The 16287-nt window shown below is 50.2% G+C and overlaps 28 non-coding genes across 28 annotated transcripts; all 28 read left to right on the top strand.

Annotated features, from left to right (window-relative positions):
• Positions 1-528: 528 nt before the first annotated feature.
• Positions 529-610, top strand: Trnas-uga. The gene has a single exon. It is a non-coding gene; the product is annotated as a tRNA-Ser (tRNA).
• A 599-nt stretch (positions 611-1209) lies between these two features.
• Positions 1210-1282, top strand: Trnaf-gaa. Its single transcript has one exon. It is a non-coding gene; the product is annotated as a tRNA-Phe (tRNA).
• A 539-nt stretch (positions 1283-1821) lies between these two features.
• Trnak-uuu lies at positions 1822-1894 on the top strand. Its single transcript has one exon. It is a non-coding gene; the product is annotated as a tRNA-Lys (tRNA).
• A 138-nt stretch (positions 1895-2032) lies between these two features.
• Positions 2033-2114, top strand: Trnas-cga. The gene has a single exon. It is a non-coding gene; the product is annotated as a tRNA-Ser (tRNA).
• A 693-nt stretch (positions 2115-2807) lies between these two features.
• Positions 2808-2889, top strand: Trnas-uga. The gene has a single exon. It is a non-coding gene; the product is annotated as a tRNA-Ser (tRNA).
• A 599-nt stretch (positions 2890-3488) lies between these two features.
• On the top strand, positions 3489-3561 carry Trnaf-gaa. Its single transcript has one exon. It is a non-coding gene; the product is annotated as a tRNA-Phe (tRNA).
• A 539-nt stretch (positions 3562-4100) lies between these two features.
• Positions 4101-4173, top strand: Trnak-uuu. Its single transcript has one exon. It is a non-coding gene; the product is annotated as a tRNA-Lys (tRNA).
• Positions 4174-4311: 138 nt separating this feature from the next.
• Trnas-cga lies at positions 4312-4393 on the top strand. The gene has a single exon. It is a non-coding gene; the product is annotated as a tRNA-Ser (tRNA).
• A 693-nt stretch (positions 4394-5086) lies between these two features.
• On the top strand, positions 5087-5168 carry Trnas-uga. The gene has a single exon. It is a non-coding gene; the product is annotated as a tRNA-Ser (tRNA).
• Positions 5169-5767: 599 nt separating this feature from the next.
• Trnaf-gaa lies at positions 5768-5840 on the top strand. Its single transcript has one exon. It is a non-coding gene; the product is annotated as a tRNA-Phe (tRNA).
• Positions 5841-6379: 539 nt separating this feature from the next.
• Positions 6380-6452, top strand: Trnak-uuu. Its single transcript has one exon. It is a non-coding gene; the product is annotated as a tRNA-Lys (tRNA).
• A 138-nt stretch (positions 6453-6590) lies between these two features.
• Positions 6591-6672, top strand: Trnas-cga. Its single transcript has one exon. It is a non-coding gene; the product is annotated as a tRNA-Ser (tRNA).
• A 693-nt stretch (positions 6673-7365) lies between these two features.
• Positions 7366-7447, top strand: Trnas-uga. The gene has a single exon. It is a non-coding gene; the product is annotated as a tRNA-Ser (tRNA).
• Positions 7448-8046: 599 nt separating this feature from the next.
• Trnaf-gaa lies at positions 8047-8119 on the top strand. The gene has a single exon. It is a non-coding gene; the product is annotated as a tRNA-Phe (tRNA).
• Positions 8120-8658: 539 nt separating this feature from the next.
• On the top strand, positions 8659-8731 carry Trnak-uuu. The gene has a single exon. It is a non-coding gene; the product is annotated as a tRNA-Lys (tRNA).
• Positions 8732-8869: 138 nt separating this feature from the next.
• Trnas-cga lies at positions 8870-8951 on the top strand. The gene has a single exon. It is a non-coding gene; the product is annotated as a tRNA-Ser (tRNA).
• Positions 8952-9644: 693 nt separating this feature from the next.
• On the top strand, positions 9645-9726 carry Trnas-uga. The gene has a single exon. It is a non-coding gene; the product is annotated as a tRNA-Ser (tRNA).
• Positions 9727-10325: 599 nt separating this feature from the next.
• Positions 10326-10398, top strand: Trnaf-gaa. The gene has a single exon. It is a non-coding gene; the product is annotated as a tRNA-Phe (tRNA).
• Positions 10399-10937: 539 nt separating this feature from the next.
• On the top strand, positions 10938-11010 carry Trnak-uuu. Its single transcript has one exon. It is a non-coding gene; the product is annotated as a tRNA-Lys (tRNA).
• A 138-nt stretch (positions 11011-11148) lies between these two features.
• Positions 11149-11230, top strand: Trnas-cga. Its single transcript has one exon. It is a non-coding gene; the product is annotated as a tRNA-Ser (tRNA).
• A 693-nt stretch (positions 11231-11923) lies between these two features.
• Positions 11924-12005, top strand: Trnas-uga. The gene has a single exon. It is a non-coding gene; the product is annotated as a tRNA-Ser (tRNA).
• A 599-nt stretch (positions 12006-12604) lies between these two features.
• On the top strand, positions 12605-12677 carry Trnaf-gaa. Its single transcript has one exon. It is a non-coding gene; the product is annotated as a tRNA-Phe (tRNA).
• A 539-nt stretch (positions 12678-13216) lies between these two features.
• Trnak-uuu lies at positions 13217-13289 on the top strand. The gene has a single exon. It is a non-coding gene; the product is annotated as a tRNA-Lys (tRNA).
• A 138-nt stretch (positions 13290-13427) lies between these two features.
• On the top strand, positions 13428-13509 carry Trnas-cga. The gene has a single exon. It is a non-coding gene; the product is annotated as a tRNA-Ser (tRNA).
• A 693-nt stretch (positions 13510-14202) lies between these two features.
• On the top strand, positions 14203-14284 carry Trnas-uga. Its single transcript has one exon. It is a non-coding gene; the product is annotated as a tRNA-Ser (tRNA).
• A 599-nt stretch (positions 14285-14883) lies between these two features.
• On the top strand, positions 14884-14956 carry Trnaf-gaa. Its single transcript has one exon. It is a non-coding gene; the product is annotated as a tRNA-Phe (tRNA).
• A 539-nt stretch (positions 14957-15495) lies between these two features.
• Trnak-uuu lies at positions 15496-15568 on the top strand. Its single transcript has one exon. It is a non-coding gene; the product is annotated as a tRNA-Lys (tRNA).
• A 138-nt stretch (positions 15569-15706) lies between these two features.
• Positions 15707-15788, top strand: Trnas-cga. Its single transcript has one exon. It is a non-coding gene; the product is annotated as a tRNA-Ser (tRNA).
• Positions 15789-16287: the final 499 nt, after the last annotated feature.

The following is a 16287-nucleotide window of genomic DNA, read 5'->3' as shown; positions in this document are numbered from 1 at the left end:
CGCACTGACGCTGGGACTGCAGAAAGCCGTCGCTGAGATCGTGAGTACACAGATGTGCTCGAAAGTGTTGGACAGAGCGAACATTCAATTCTTTTTAAGAATCGCAATTGAATCATTCGAGTGCGGCGAAGGCAGTGGTGCAGCGTTTCTTTTCTTAAGATCTCGCAGCTGCTTGGAGGTATGTCCATCGTTTTAAGACGACAGAAAACTAGCGTCAGCGGTGCGTCAGTGGGAAGTCGGTGAAGTCGCCATTGGAGCCATAAGCCAGTAATTACAACATGCGAATCACTCGCTCACCACGCAGCTGTACGATAATGCTCGTGCGTGGGCCCGCATAGCTGAGTCGGTAGAGCGTTAGGTTTTCAACCAAAGGGTCCTGGGTTCAAGTCCCTGTCTGGGCGAAAATTAATACACTTTCGTAACGGCTAATGGAAACCCTACAGGAAAGAGTGAGGCCACGCCGCTTTCTGCCATCAGATTGCTTCTAAAGATGGCGGTTTCACTTGTCGGGAGTCGCTTGTGCCACCGGCAGTCGTGGCCGAGTGGTTAAGGCGTCTGACTTGAAATCAGATTCCCTCTGGGAGCGTAGGTTCGAGTCCTGCCGACTGCGAAAATTTTCTCTCTCTCAAAAGATGGACGTTCAGGTGCATCCTAGCAGTTGCGTCACTACTAAACACGTGGGTCACCAGTTATTTGATCCAGGGCGCAGCGTTACAGTCGCGCCCAGAAGCCGCAGCTCATCTCCCCGTCTCACAGCCGCCCACCGGGTGTTAGTACAAGTGTCGCCTCACTGGGCAGTGCAGATGTGTCCTTTTTAGCTTGCAGACGATGACGTGTAGCAATTTACGAGCTAACGCAAGTCGAATGTTTTACCGTGTGTATCTGCTAGATACTGCCTCTCATACGGTGGAGAGGCTCACTCCTTCTTGTGTCTCGTTCTCTGCACACGAGTTGCCCCTGGCCTCGATATAGCACGGGTTTTCTAGCGTCAGCGCGGCGTCACGTGAAGTCAGCGAAGTGAATATTACACGAGTCGAGTCGACATGTTTGCTTGTTACGATGATGGAAGCAGAAGAAATGTGTGTGGGACTTCACTGCATCGGCTGCTCGCCTTTCAGCGTCCCTGTGTCTTATCAGACGAAGGTGACTGTGAAATTGGCAACGAGGCAGCGCTGAACGAACACATGCAAACAGCAACGTTCAATGTCAGCCGAAATAGCTCAGTTGGGAGAGCGTTAGACTGAAGATCTAAAGGTCCCTGGTTCGATCCCGGGTTTCGGCAGGTATTCGTTTTGATGCGACGCCAATGGAATTGCTCTGCGTTGGTGATAATGCAACTACAGCTGACAACAAAAATGACTCTCTGCTGTAGCAGTTCTGGTTGTCTAGTGCATGCCATAAGAGGAACTCACTAGAAAACTAACTCCCTTTGAAGCAAAAGAATCAAAAAAGCCCTACCGACTGCGTTCCTTTTTCTGTGTCAGGTGGTGAAGAACGTCTTCAACGGAACCGTGAAATGAGCGAAAACGTGGGGAACATTGCATTCGAAATGCTTGCGAATTTTCCAATTGCCCAGTGAGTGTCGACAAAACACGTCAATTCTCTGCTCCAACGTATGAGACATAACAACTGGTGCAATTTGTTGTTGCATCGAGTGCCAGCAGTCTTCGATAGTGTGTTACGAGCTTAGCGCGATAAGTTTGCAGACAACATTTAGGCGACGTTTTATTAGTAACGGCCCCATGCAACGATTGCACAACAGTAAAGGACATGAGTCAATGTATAGTTGTGCATCGTGGGAGGTTTCACAGCGTCGTGCGAGCCCGGATAGCTCAGTCGGTAGAGCATTAGGCTTTTAACCTAAGGGTCCAGGGTTCAAGTCCCTGTCCGGGCGGAAATTTTAAAACTTTGGTAGCGATTCGTCTGGTAGCGGTGGAAACGCTACGGAAAATAATGCAGCTACGCCGTTTTCTGACACCACAGTGCTTCAAACGGTAGCATTTGCATGTGTCGGGACAAGACCGCGGTACCGGCAGTCGTGGCCGAGTGGTTAAGGCGTCTGACTCGAAATCAGATTCCCTATGGGAGCGTAGGTTCGAATCCTACCGGCTGCGTGCGATTTTGCGTAAAGAGAGGAGCAAAAATTTTCGCACACATGTGACATGCGTGGGCGAATGCGGGTGCAAACCAGTGACGCCATTCTCAACAAGACGAAAGTTTCCGTTTAAGACTACTGAGTTTCGCGACGACCGCTGCTTACTGTGGCCATCAGTTCACCTCGCACTGACGCTGGGACTGCAGAAAGCCGTCGCTGAGATCGTGAGTACACAGATGTGCTCGAAAGTGTTGGACAGAGCGAACATTCAATTCTTTTTAAGAATCGCAATTGAATCATTCGAGTGCGGCGAAGGCAGTGGTGCAGCGTTTCTTTTCTTAAGATCTCGCAGCTGCTTGGAGGTATGTCCATCGTTTTAAGACGACAGAAAACTAGCGTCAGCGGTGCGTCAGTGGGAAGTCGGTGAAGTCGCCATTGGAGCCATAAGCCAGTAATTACAACATGCGAATCACTCGCTCACCACGCAGCTGTACGATAATGCTCGTGCGTGGGCCCGCATAGCTGAGTCGGTAGAGCGTTAGGTTTTCAACCAAAGGGTCCTGGGTTCAAGTCCCTGTCTGGGCGAAAATTAATACACTTTCGTAACGGCTAATGGAAACCCTACAGGAAAGAGTGAGGCCACGCCGCTTTCTGCCATCAGATTGCTTCTAAAGATGGCGGTTTCACTTGTCGGGAGTCGCTTGTGCCACCGGCAGTCGTGGCCGAGTGGTTAAGGCGTCTGACTTGAAATCAGATTCCCTCTGGGAGCGTAGGTTCGAGTCCTGCCGACTGCGAAAATTTTCTCTCTCTCAAAAGATGGACGTTCAGGTGCATCCTAGCAGTTGCGTCACTACTAAACACGTGGGTCACCAGTTATTTGATCCAGGGCGCAGCGTTACAGTCGCGCCCAGAAGCCGCAGCTCATCTCCCCGTCTCACAGCCGCCCACCGGGTGTTAGTACAAGTGTCGCCTCACTGGGCAGTGCAGATGTGTCCTTTTTAGCTTGCAGACGATGACGTGTAGCAATTTACGAGCTAACGCAAGTCGAATGTTTTACCGTGTGTATCTGCTAGATACTGCCTCTCATACGGTGGAGAGGCTCACTCCTTCTTGTGTCTCGTTCTCTGCACACGAGTTGCCCCTGGCCTCGATATAGCACGGGTTTTCTAGCGTCAGCGCGGCGTCACGTGAAGTCAGCGAAGTGAATATTACACGAGTCGAGTCGACATGTTTGCTTGTTACGATGATGGAAGCAGAAGAAATGTGTGTGGGACTTCACTGCATCGGCTGCTCGCCTTTCAGCGTCCCTGTGTCTTATCAGACGAAGGTGACTGTGAAATTGGCAACGAGGCAGCGCTGAACGAACACATGCAAACAGCAACGTTCAATGTCAGCCGAAATAGCTCAGTTGGGAGAGCGTTAGACTGAAGATCTAAAGGTCCCTGGTTCGATCCCGGGTTTCGGCAGGTATTCGTTTTGATGCGACGCCAATGGAATTGCTCTGCGTTGGTGATAATGCAACTACAGCTGACAACAAAAATGACTCTCTGCTGTAGCAGTTCTGGTTGTCTAGTGCATGCCATAAGAGGAACTCACTAGAAAACTAACTCCCTTTGAAGCAAAAGAATCAAAAAAGCCCTACCGACTGCGTTCCTTTTTCTGTGTCAGGTGGTGAAGAACGTCTTCAACGGAACCGTGAAATGAGCGAAAACGTGGGGAACATTGCATTCGAAATGCTTGCGAATTTTCCAATTGCCCAGTGAGTGTCGACAAAACACGTCAATTCTCTGCTCCAACGTATGAGACATAACAACTGGTGCAATTTGTTGTTGCATCGAGTGCCAGCAGTCTTCGATAGTGTGTTACGAGCTTAGCGCGATAAGTTTGCAGACAACATTTAGGCGACGTTTTATTAGTAACGGCCCCATGCAACGATTGCACAACAGTAAAGGACATGAGTCAATGTATAGTTGTGCATCGTGGGAGGTTTCACAGCGTCGTGCGAGCCCGGATAGCTCAGTCGGTAGAGCATTAGGCTTTTAACCTAAGGGTCCAGGGTTCAAGTCCCTGTCCGGGCGGAAATTTTAAAACTTTGGTAGCGATTCGTCTGGTAGCGGTGGAAACGCTACGGAAAATAATGCAGCTACGCCGTTTTCTGACACCACAGTGCTTCAAACGGTAGCATTTGCATGTGTCGGGACAAGACCGCGGTACCGGCAGTCGTGGCCGAGTGGTTAAGGCGTCTGACTCGAAATCAGATTCCCTATGGGAGCGTAGGTTCGAATCCTACCGGCTGCGTGCGATTTTGCGTAAAGAGAGGAGCAAAAATTTTCGCACACATGTGACATGCGTGGGCGAATGCGGGTGCAAACCAGTGACGCCATTCTCAACAAGACGAAAGTTTCCGTTTAAGACTACTGAGTTTCGCGACGACCGCTGCTTACTGTGGCCATCAGTTCACCTCGCACTGACGCTGGGACTGCAGAAAGCCGTCGCTGAGATCGTGAGTACACAGATGTGCTCGAAAGTGTTGGACAGAGCGAACATTCAATTCTTTTTAAGAATCGCAATTGAATCATTCGAGTGCGGCGAAGGCAGTGGTGCAGCGTTTCTTTTCTTAAGATCTCGCAGCTGCTTGGAGGTATGTCCATCGTTTTAAGACGACAGAAAACTAGCGTCAGCGGTGCGTCAGTGGGAAGTCGGTGAAGTCGCCATTGGAGCCATAAGCCAGTAATTACAACATGCGAATCACTCGCTCACCACGCAGCTGTACGATAATGCTCGTGCGTGGGCCCGCATAGCTGAGTCGGTAGAGCGTTAGGTTTTCAACCAAAGGGTCCTGGGTTCAAGTCCCTGTCTGGGCGAAAATTAATACACTTTCGTAACGGCTAATGGAAACCCTACAGGAAAGAGTGAGGCCACGCCGCTTTCTGCCATCAGATTGCTTCTAAAGATGGCGGTTTCACTTGTCGGGAGTCGCTTGTGCCACCGGCAGTCGTGGCCGAGTGGTTAAGGCGTCTGACTTGAAATCAGATTCCCTCTGGGAGCGTAGGTTCGAGTCCTGCCGACTGCGAAAATTTTCTCTCTCTCAAAAGATGGACGTTCAGGTGCATCCTAGCAGTTGCGTCACTACTAAACACGTGGGTCACCAGTTATTTGATCCAGGGCGCAGCGTTACAGTCGCGCCCAGAAGCCGCAGCTCATCTCCCCGTCTCACAGCCGCCCACCGGGTGTTAGTACAAGTGTCGCCTCACTGGGCAGTGCAGATGTGTCCTTTTTAGCTTGCAGACGATGACGTGTAGCAATTTACGAGCTAACGCAAGTCGAATGTTTTACCGTGTGTATCTGCTAGATACTGCCTCTCATACGGTGGAGAGGCTCACTCCTTCTTGTGTCTCGTTCTCTGCACACGAGTTGCCCCTGGCCTCGATATAGCACGGGTTTTCTAGCGTCAGCGCGGCGTCACGTGAAGTCAGCGAAGTGAATATTACACGAGTCGAGTCGACATGTTTGCTTGTTACGATGATGGAAGCAGAAGAAATGTGTGTGGGACTTCACTGCATCGGCTGCTCGCCTTTCAGCGTCCCTGTGTCTTATCAGACGAAGGTGACTGTGAAATTGGCAACGAGGCAGCGCTGAACGAACACATGCAAACAGCAACGTTCAATGTCAGCCGAAATAGCTCAGTTGGGAGAGCGTTAGACTGAAGATCTAAAGGTCCCTGGTTCGATCCCGGGTTTCGGCAGGTATTCGTTTTGATGCGACGCCAATGGAATTGCTCTGCGTTGGTGATAATGCAACTACAGCTGACAACAAAAATGACTCTCTGCTGTAGCAGTTCTGGTTGTCTAGTGCATGCCATAAGAGGAACTCACTAGAAAACTAACTCCCTTTGAAGCAAAAGAATCAAAAAAGCCCTACCGACTGCGTTCCTTTTTCTGTGTCAGGTGGTGAAGAACGTCTTCAACGGAACCGTGAAATGAGCGAAAACGTGGGGAACATTGCATTCGAAATGCTTGCGAATTTTCCAATTGCCCAGTGAGTGTCGACAAAACACGTCAATTCTCTGCTCCAACGTATGAGACATAACAACTGGTGCAATTTGTTGTTGCATCGAGTGCCAGCAGTCTTCGATAGTGTGTTACGAGCTTAGCGCGATAAGTTTGCAGACAACATTTAGGCGACGTTTTATTAGTAACGGCCCCATGCAACGATTGCACAACAGTAAAGGACATGAGTCAATGTATAGTTGTGCATCGTGGGAGGTTTCACAGCGTCGTGCGAGCCCGGATAGCTCAGTCGGTAGAGCATTAGGCTTTTAACCTAAGGGTCCAGGGTTCAAGTCCCTGTCCGGGCGGAAATTTTAAAACTTTGGTAGCGATTCGTCTGGTAGCGGTGGAAACGCTACGGAAAATAATGCAGCTACGCCGTTTTCTGACACCACAGTGCTTCAAACGGTAGCATTTGCATGTGTCGGGACAAGACCGCGGTACCGGCAGTCGTGGCCGAGTGGTTAAGGCGTCTGACTCGAAATCAGATTCCCTATGGGAGCGTAGGTTCGAATCCTACCGGCTGCGTGCGATTTTGCGTAAAGAGAGGAGCAAAAATTTTCGCACACATGTGACATGCGTGGGCGAATGCGGGTGCAAACCAGTGACGCCATTCTCAACAAGACGAAAGTTTCCGTTTAAGACTACTGAGTTTCGCGACGACCGCTGCTTACTGTGGCCATCAGTTCACCTCGCACTGACGCTGGGACTGCAGAAAGCCGTCGCTGAGATCGTGAGTACACAGATGTGCTCGAAAGTGTTGGACAGAGCGAACATTCAATTCTTTTTAAGAATCGCAATTGAATCATTCGAGTGCGGCGAAGGCAGTGGTGCAGCGTTTCTTTTCTTAAGATCTCGCAGCTGCTTGGAGGTATGTCCATCGTTTTAAGACGACAGAAAACTAGCGTCAGCGGTGCGTCAGTGGGAAGTCGGTGAAGTCGCCATTGGAGCCATAAGCCAGTAATTACAACATGCGAATCACTCGCTCACCACGCAGCTGTACGATAATGCTCGTGCGTGGGCCCGCATAGCTGAGTCGGTAGAGCGTTAGGTTTTCAACCAAAGGGTCCTGGGTTCAAGTCCCTGTCTGGGCGAAAATTAATACACTTTCGTAACGGCTAATGGAAACCCTACAGGAAAGAGTGAGGCCACGCCGCTTTCTGCCATCAGATTGCTTCTAAAGATGGCGGTTTCACTTGTCGGGAGTCGCTTGTGCCACCGGCAGTCGTGGCCGAGTGGTTAAGGCGTCTGACTTGAAATCAGATTCCCTCTGGGAGCGTAGGTTCGAGTCCTGCCGACTGCGAAAATTTTCTCTCTCTCAAAAGATGGACGTTCAGGTGCATCCTAGCAGTTGCGTCACTACTAAACACGTGGGTCACCAGTTATTTGATCCAGGGCGCAGCGTTACAGTCGCGCCCAGAAGCCGCAGCTCATCTCCCCGTCTCACAGCCGCCCACCGGGTGTTAGTACAAGTGTCGCCTCACTGGGCAGTGCAGATGTGTCCTTTTTAGCTTGCAGACGATGACGTGTAGCAATTTACGAGCTAACGCAAGTCGAATGTTTTACCGTGTGTATCTGCTAGATACTGCCTCTCATACGGTGGAGAGGCTCACTCCTTCTTGTGTCTCGTTCTCTGCACACGAGTTGCCCCTGGCCTCGATATAGCACGGGTTTTCTAGCGTCAGCGCGGCGTCACGTGAAGTCAGCGAAGTGAATATTACACGAGTCGAGTCGACATGTTTGCTTGTTACGATGATGGAAGCAGAAGAAATGTGTGTGGGACTTCACTGCATCGGCTGCTCGCCTTTCAGCGTCCCTGTGTCTTATCAGACGAAGGTGACTGTGAAATTGGCAACGAGGCAGCGCTGAACGAACACATGCAAACAGCAACGTTCAATGTCAGCCGAAATAGCTCAGTTGGGAGAGCGTTAGACTGAAGATCTAAAGGTCCCTGGTTCGATCCCGGGTTTCGGCAGGTATTCGTTTTGATGCGACGCCAATGGAATTGCTCTGCGTTGGTGATAATGCAACTACAGCTGACAACAAAAATGACTCTCTGCTGTAGCAGTTCTGGTTGTCTAGTGCATGCCATAAGAGGAACTCACTAGAAAACTAACTCCCTTTGAAGCAAAAGAATCAAAAAAGCCCTACCGACTGCGTTCCTTTTTCTGTGTCAGGTGGTGAAGAACGTCTTCAACGGAACCGTGAAATGAGCGAAAACGTGGGGAACATTGCATTCGAAATGCTTGCGAATTTTCCAATTGCCCAGTGAGTGTCGACAAAACACGTCAATTCTCTGCTCCAACGTATGAGACATAACAACTGGTGCAATTTGTTGTTGCATCGAGTGCCAGCAGTCTTCGATAGTGTGTTACGAGCTTAGCGCGATAAGTTTGCAGACAACATTTAGGCGACGTTTTATTAGTAACGGCCCCATGCAACGATTGCACAACAGTAAAGGACATGAGTCAATGTATATTTGTGCATCGTGGGAGGTTTCACAGCGTCGTGCGAGCCCGGATAGCTCAGTCGGTAGAGCATTAGGCTTTTAACCTAAGGGTCCAGGGTTCAAGTCCCTGTCCGGGCGGAAATTTTAAAACTTTGGTAGCGATTCGTCTGGTAGCGGTGGAAACGCTACGGAAAATAATGCAGCTACGCCGTTTTCTGACACCACAGTGCTTCAAACGGTAGCATTTGCATGTGTCGGGACAAGACCGCGGTACCGGCAGTCGTGGCCGAGTGGTTAAGGCGTCTGACTCGAAATCAGATTCCCTATGGGAGCGTAGGTTCGAATCCTACCGGCTGCGTGCGATTTTGCGTAAAGAGAGGAGCAAAAATTTTCGCACACATGTGACATGCGTGGGCGAATGCGGGTGCAAACCAGTGACGCCATTCTCAACAAGACGAAAGTTTCCGTTTAAGAATACTGAGTTTCGCGACGACCGCTGCTTACTGTGGCCATCGGTTCACCTCGCACTGACGCTGGGACTGCAGAAAGCCGTCGCTGAGATCGTGAGTACACAGATGTGCTCGAAAGTGTTGGACAGAGCGAACATTCAATTCTTTTTAAGAATCGCAATTGAATCATTCGAGTGCGGCGAAGGCAGTGGTGCAGCGTTTCTTTTCTTAAGATCTCGCAGCTGCTTGGAGGTATGTCCATCGTTTTAAGACGACAGAAAACTAGCGTCAGCGGTGCGTCAGTGGGAAGTCGGTGAAGTCGCCATTGGAGCCATAAGCCAGTAATTACAACATGCGAATCACTCGCTCACCACGCAGCTGTACGATAATGCTCGTGCGTGGGCCCGCATAGCTGAGTCGGTAGAGCGTTAGGTTTTCAACCAAAGGGTCCTGGGTTCAAGTCCCTGTCTGGGCGAAAATTAATACACTTTCGTAACGGCTAATGGAAACCCTACAGGAAAGAGTGAGGCCACGCCGCTTTCTGCCATCAGATTGCTTCTAAAGATGGCGGTTTCACTTGTCGGGAGTCGCTTCTGCCACCGGCAGTCGTGGCCGAGTGGTTAAGGCGTCTGACTTGAAATCAGATTCCCTCTGGGAGCGTAGGTTCGAGTCCTGCCGACTGCGAAAATTTTCTCTCTCTCAAAAGATGGACGTTCAGGTGCATCCTAGCAGTTGCGTCACTACTAAACACATGGGTCACCAGTTATTTGATCCAGGGCGCAGCGTTACAGTCGCGCCCAGAAGCCGCAGCTCATCTCCTCGTCTCACAGCCGCCCACCGGGTGTTAGTACAAGTGTCGCCTCACTGGGCAGTGCAGATGTGTCCTTTTTAGCTTGCAGACGATGACGTGTAGCAATTTACGAGCTAACGCAAGTCGAATGTTTTACCGTGTGTATCTGCTAGATACTGCCTCTCATACGGTGGAGAGGCTCACTCCTTCTTGTGTCTCGTTCTCTGCACACGAGTTGCCCCTGGCCTCGATATAGCACGGGTTTTCTAGCGTCAGCGCGGCGTCACGTGAAGTCAGCGAAGTGAATATTACACGAGTCGAGTCGACATGTTTGCTTGTTACGATGATGGAAGCAGAAGAAATGTGTGTGGGACTTCACTGCATCGGCTGCTCGCCTTTCAGCGTCCCTGTGTCTTATCAGACGAAGGTGACTGTGAAATTGGCAACGAGGCAGCGCTGAACGAACACATGCAAACAGCAACGTTCAATGTCAGCCGAAATAGCTCAGTTGGGAGAGCGTTAGACTGAAGATCTAAAGGTCCCTGGTTCGATCCCGGGTTTCGGCAGGTATTCGTTTTGATGCGACGCCAATGGAATTGCTCTGCGTTGGTGATAATGCAACTACAGCTGACAACAAAAATGACTCTCTGCTGTAGCAGTTCTGGTTGTCTAGTGCATGCCATAAGAGGAACTCACTAGAAAACTAACTCCCTTTGAAGGAAAAGAATCAAAAAAGCCCTACCGACTGCGTTCCTTTTTCTGTGTCAGGTGGTGAAGAACGTCTTCAACGGAACCGCGAAATGAGCGAAAACGTGGGAAACATTGCATTCGAAATGCTTGCGAATTTTCCAATTGCCCAGTGAGTGTCGACAAAACACGTCAATTCTCTGCTCCAACGTATGAGACGTAACAACTGGTGCAATTTGTTGTTGCATCGTGTGCCAGCAGTCTTCGATAGTGTGTTACGAGCTTAGCGCGATAAGTTTGCAGACAGCATTTAGGCGACGTTTTATTAGTAACGGCCCCATGCAACGATTGCACAACAGTAAAGGACATGAGTCAATGTACAGTTGTGCATCGTGGGAGGTCTCACACCGTCGTCCGAGCCCGGATAGCTCAGTCGGTAGAGCATTAGGCTTTTAACCTAAGGGTCCAGGGTTCAAGTCCCTGTCCGGGCGGAAATTTTAAAACTTTGGTAGCGATTCGTCTGGTAGCGGTGGAAACGCTACGGAAAATAATGCAGCTACGCCGTTTTCTGACACCACAGTGCTTCAAACGGTAGCATTTGCATGTGTCGGGACAACGCCGCGCTACCGGCAGTCGTGGCCGAGTGGTTAAGGCGTCTGACTCGAAATCAGATTCCCTGTGGGAGCGTAGGTTCGAATCCTACCGGCTGCGTGCGATTTTGCGTAAAGAGAGGAGCAAAAATTTTCGCACACATGTGACATGCGTGGGCGAATGCGGGTGCAAACCAGTGACGCCATTCTCAACAAGACGAAAGTTTCCGTTTAAGAATACTGAGTTTCGCGACGACCGCTGCTTACTGTGGCCATCGGTTCACCTCGCACTGACGCTGGGACTGCAGAAAGCCGTCGCTGAGATCGTGAGTACACAGATGTGCTCGAAAGTGTTGGACAGAGCGAACATTCAATTCTTTTTAAGAATCGCAATTGAATCATTCGAGTGCGGCGAAGGCAGTGGTGCAGCGTTTCTTTTCTTAAGATCTCGCAGCTGCTTGGAGGTATGTCCATCGTTTTAAGACGACAGAAAACTAGCGTCAGCGGTGCGTCAGTGGGAAGTCGGTGAAGTCGCCATTGGAGCCATAAGCCAGTAATTACAACATGCGAATCACTCGCTCACCACGCAGCTGTACGATAATGCTCGTGCGTGGGCCCGCATAGCTGAGTCGGTAGAGCGTTAGGTTTTCAACCAAAGGGTCCTGGGTTCAAGTCCCTGTCTGGGCGAAAATTAATACACTTTCGTAACGGCTAATGGAAACCCTACAGGAAAGAGTGAGGCCACGCCGCTTTCTGCCATCAGATTGCTTCTAAAGATGGCGGTTTCACTTGTCGGGAGTCGCTTCTGCCACCGGCAGTCGTGGCCGAGTGGTTAAGGCGTCTGACTTGAAATCAGATTCCCTCTGGGAGCGTAGGTTCGAGTCCTGCCGACTGCGAAAATTTTCTCTCTCTCAAAAGATGGACGTTCAGGTGCATCCTAGCAGTTGCGTCACTACTAAACACATGGGTCACCAGTTATTTGATCCAGGGCGCAGCGTTACAGTCGCGCCCAGAAGCCGCAGCTCATCTCCTCGTCTCACAGCCGCCCACCGGGTGTTAGTACAAGTGTCGCCTCACTGGGCAGTGCAGATGTGTCCTTTTTAGCTTGCAGACGATGACGTGTAGCAATTTACGAGCTAACGCAAGTCGAATGTTTTACCGTGTGTATCTGCTAGATACTGCCTCTCATACGGTGGAGAGGCTCACTCCTTCTTGTGTCTCGTTCTCTGCACACGAGTTGCCCCTGACATCGACATAGCACGGGTTTTCTAGCGTCAGCGCGGCGTCACGTGAAGTCAGCGAAGTGAATATTACACGAGTCGAGTCGACATGTTTGCTTGTTACGATGATGGAAGCAGAAGAAATGTGTGTGGGACTTCACTGCATCGGCTGCTCGCCTTTCAGCGTCCCTGTGTCTTATCAGACGAAGGTGACTGTGAAATTGGCAACGAGGCAGAGCTGAACGAACACATGCAAACAGCAACGTTCAATGTCAGCCGAAATAGCTCAGTTGGGAGAGCGTTAGACTGAAGATCTAAAGGTCCCTGGTTCGATCCCGGGTTTCGGCAGGTATTCGTTTTGATGCGACGCCAATGGAATTGCTCTGCGTTGGTGAAAATGCAACTACAGCTGACAACAAAAATGACTCTCTGCTGTAGCAGTTCTGGTTGTCTAGTGCATGCCATAAGAGGAACTCACTAGAAAACTAACTCCCTTTGAAGGAAAAGAATCAAAAAAGCCCTACCGACTGCGTTCCTTTTTCTGTGTCAGGTGGTGAAGAACGTCTTCAACGGAACCGCGAAATGAGCGAAAACGTGGGAAACATTGCATTCGAAATGCTTGCGAATTTTCCAATTGCCCAGTGAGTGTCGACAAAACACGTCAATTCTCTGCTCCAACGTATGAGACGTAACAACTGGTGCAATTTGTTGTTGCATCGTGTGCCAGCAGTCTTCGATAGTGTGTTACGAGCTTAGCGCGATAAGTTTGCAGACAGCATTTAGGCGACGTTTTATTAGTAACGGCCCCATGCAACGATTGCACAACAGTAAAGGACATGAGTCAATGTACAGTTGTGCATCGTGGGAGGTCTCACACCGTCGTCCGAGCCCGGATAGCTCAGTCGGTAGAGCATTAGGCTTTTAACCTAAGGGTCCAGGGTTCAAGTCCCTGTCCGGGCGGAAATTTTAAAACTTTGGTAGCGATTCGTCTGGTAGCGGTGGAAACGCTACGGAAAATAATGCAGCTACGCCGTTTTCTGACACCACAGTGCTTCAAACGGTAGCATTTGCATGTGTCGGGACAACGCCGCGCTACCGGCAGTCGTGGCCGAGTGGTTAAGGCGTCTGACTCGAAATCAGATTCCCTATGGGAGCGTAGGTTCGAATCCTACCGGCTGCGTGCGATTTTGCGTAAAGAGAGGAGCAAAAATTTTCGCACACATGTGACATGCGTGGGCGAATGCGGGTGCAAACCAGTGACGCCATTCTCAACAAGACGAAAGTTTCCGTTTAAGAATACTGAGTTTCGCGACGACCGCTGCTTACTGTGGCCATCGGTTCACCTCGCACTGACGCTGGGACTGCAGAAAGCCGTCGCTGAGATCGTGAGTACACAGATGTGCTCGAAAGTGTTGGACAGAGCGAACATTCAATTCTTTTTAAGAATCGCAATTGAATCATTCGAGTGCGGCGAAGGCAGTGGTGCAGCGTTTCTTTTCTTAAGATCTCGCAGCTGCTTGGAGGTATGTCCATCGTTTTAAGACGACAGAAAACTAGCGTCAGCGGTGCGTCAGTGGGAAGTCGGTGAAGTCGCCATTGGAGCCATAAGCCAGTAATTACAACATGCGAATCACTCGCTCACCACGCAGCTGTACGATAATGCTCGTGCGTGGGCCCGCATAGCTGAGTCGGTAGAGCGTTAGGTTTTCAACCAAAGGGTCCTGGGTTCAAGTCCCTGTCTGGGCGAAAATTAATACACTTTCGTAACGGCTAATGGAAACCCTACAGGAAAGAGTGAGGCCACGCCGCTTTCTGCCATCAGATTGCTTCTAAAGATGGCGGTTTCACTTGTCGGGAGTCGCTTCTGCCACCGGCAGTCGTGGCCGAGTGGTTAAGGCGTCTGACTTGAAATCAGATTCCCTCTGGGAGCGTAGGTTCGAGTCCTGCCGACTGCGAAAATTTTCTCTCTCTCAAAAGATGGACGTTCAGGTGCATCCTAGCAGTTGCGTCACTACTAAACACATGGGTCACCAGTTATTTGATCCAGGGCGCAGCGTTACAGTCGCGCCCAGAAGCCGCAGCTCATCTCCTCGTCTCACAGCCGCCCACCGGGTGTTAGTACAAGTGTCGCCTCACTGGGCAGTGCAGATGTGTCCTTTTTAGCTTGCAGACGATGACGTGTAGCAATTTACGAGCTAACGCAAGTCGAATGTTTTACCGTGTGTATCTGCTAGATACTGCCTCTCATACGGTGGAGAGGCTCACTCCTTCTTGTGTCTCGTTCTCTGCACACGAGTTGCCCCTGACATCGACATAGCACGGGTTTTCTAGCGTCAGCGCGGCGTCACGTGAAGTCAGCGAAGTGAATATTACACGAGTCGAGTCGACATGTTTGCTTGTTACGATGATGGAAGCAGAAGAAATGTGTGTGGGACTTCACTGCATCGGCTGCTCGCCTTTCAGCGTCCCTGTGTCTTATCAGACGAAGGTGACTGTGAAATTGGCAACGAGGCAGAGCTGAACGAACACATGCAAACAGCAACGTTCAATGTCAGCCGAAATAGCTCAGTTGGGAGAGCGTTAGACTGAAGATCTAAAGGTCCCTGGTTCGATCCCGGGTTTCGGCAGGTATTCGTTTTGATGCGACGCCAATGGAATTGCTCTGCGTTGGTGAAAATGCAACTACAGCTGACAACAAAAATGACTCTCTGCTGTAGCAGTTCTGGTTGTCTAGTGCATGCCATAAGAGGAACTCACTAGAAAACTAACTCCCTTTGAAGGAAAAGAATCAAAAAAGCCCTACCGACTGCGTTCCTTTTTCTGTGTCAGGTGGTGAAGAACGTCTTCAACGGAACCGCGAAATGAGCGAAAACGTGGGAAACATTGCATTCGAAATGCTTGCGAATTTTCCAATTGCCCAGTGAGTGTCGACAAAACACGTCAATTCTCTGCTCCAACGTATGAGACGTAACAACTGGTGCAATTTGTTGTTGCATCGTGTGCCAGCAGTCTTCGATAGTGTGTTACGAGCTTAGCGCGATAAGTTTGCAGACAGCATTTAGGCGACGTTTTATTAGTAACGGCCCCATGCAACGATTGCACAACAGTAAAGGACATGAGTCAATGTACAGTTGTGCATCGTGGGAGGTCTCACACCGTCGTCCGAGCCCGGATAGCTCAGTCGGTAGAGCATTAGGCTTTTAACCTAAGGGTCCAGGGTTCAAGTCCCTGTCCGGGCGGAAATTTTAAAACTTTGGTAGCGATTCGTCTGGTAGCGGTGGAAACGCTACGGAAAATAATGCAGCTACGCCGTTTTCTGACACCACAGTGCTTCAAACGGTAGCATTTGCATGTGTCGGGACAACGCCGCGCTACCGGCAGTCGTGGCCGAGTGGTTAAGGCGTCTGACTCGAAATCAGATTCCCTATGGGAGCGTAGGTTCGAATCCTACCGGCTGCGTGCGATTTTGCGTAAAGAGAGGAGCAAAAATTTTCGCACACATGTGACATGCGTGGGCGAATGCGGGTGCAAACCAGTGACGCCATTCTCAACAAGACGAAAGTTTCCGTTTAAGAATACTGAGTTTCGCGACGACCGCTGCTTACTGTGGCCATCGGTTCACCTCGCACTGACGCTGGGACTGCAGAAAGCCGTCGCTGAGATCGTGAGTACACAGATGTGCTCGAAAGTGTTGGACAGAGCGAACATTCAATTCTTTTTAAGAATCGCAATTGAATCATTCGAGTGCGGCGAAGGCAGTGGTGCAGCGTTTCTTTTCTTAAGATCTCGCAGCTGCTTGGAGGTATGTCCATCGTTTTAAGACGACAGAAAACTAGCGTCAGCGGTGCGTCAGTGGGAAGTCGGTGAAGTCGCCATTGGAGCCATAAGCCAGTAATTACAACATGCGAATCACTCGCTCACCACGCAGCTGTACGATAATGCTCGTGCGTGGGCCCGC

Source organism: Schistocerca piceifrons, chromosome 3 (genome assembly GCF_021461385.2).
Source record: "Schistocerca piceifrons isolate TAMUIC-IGC-003096 chromosome 3, iqSchPice1.1, whole genome shotgun sequence".
Taxonomy (NCBI): domain Eukaryota; kingdom Metazoa; phylum Arthropoda; class Insecta; order Orthoptera; family Acrididae; genus Schistocerca; species Schistocerca piceifrons.
The sequence above is the reverse complement of the archived record's forward strand: the minus strand, read 5'-3'. Positions and strand labels throughout refer to the sequence as shown.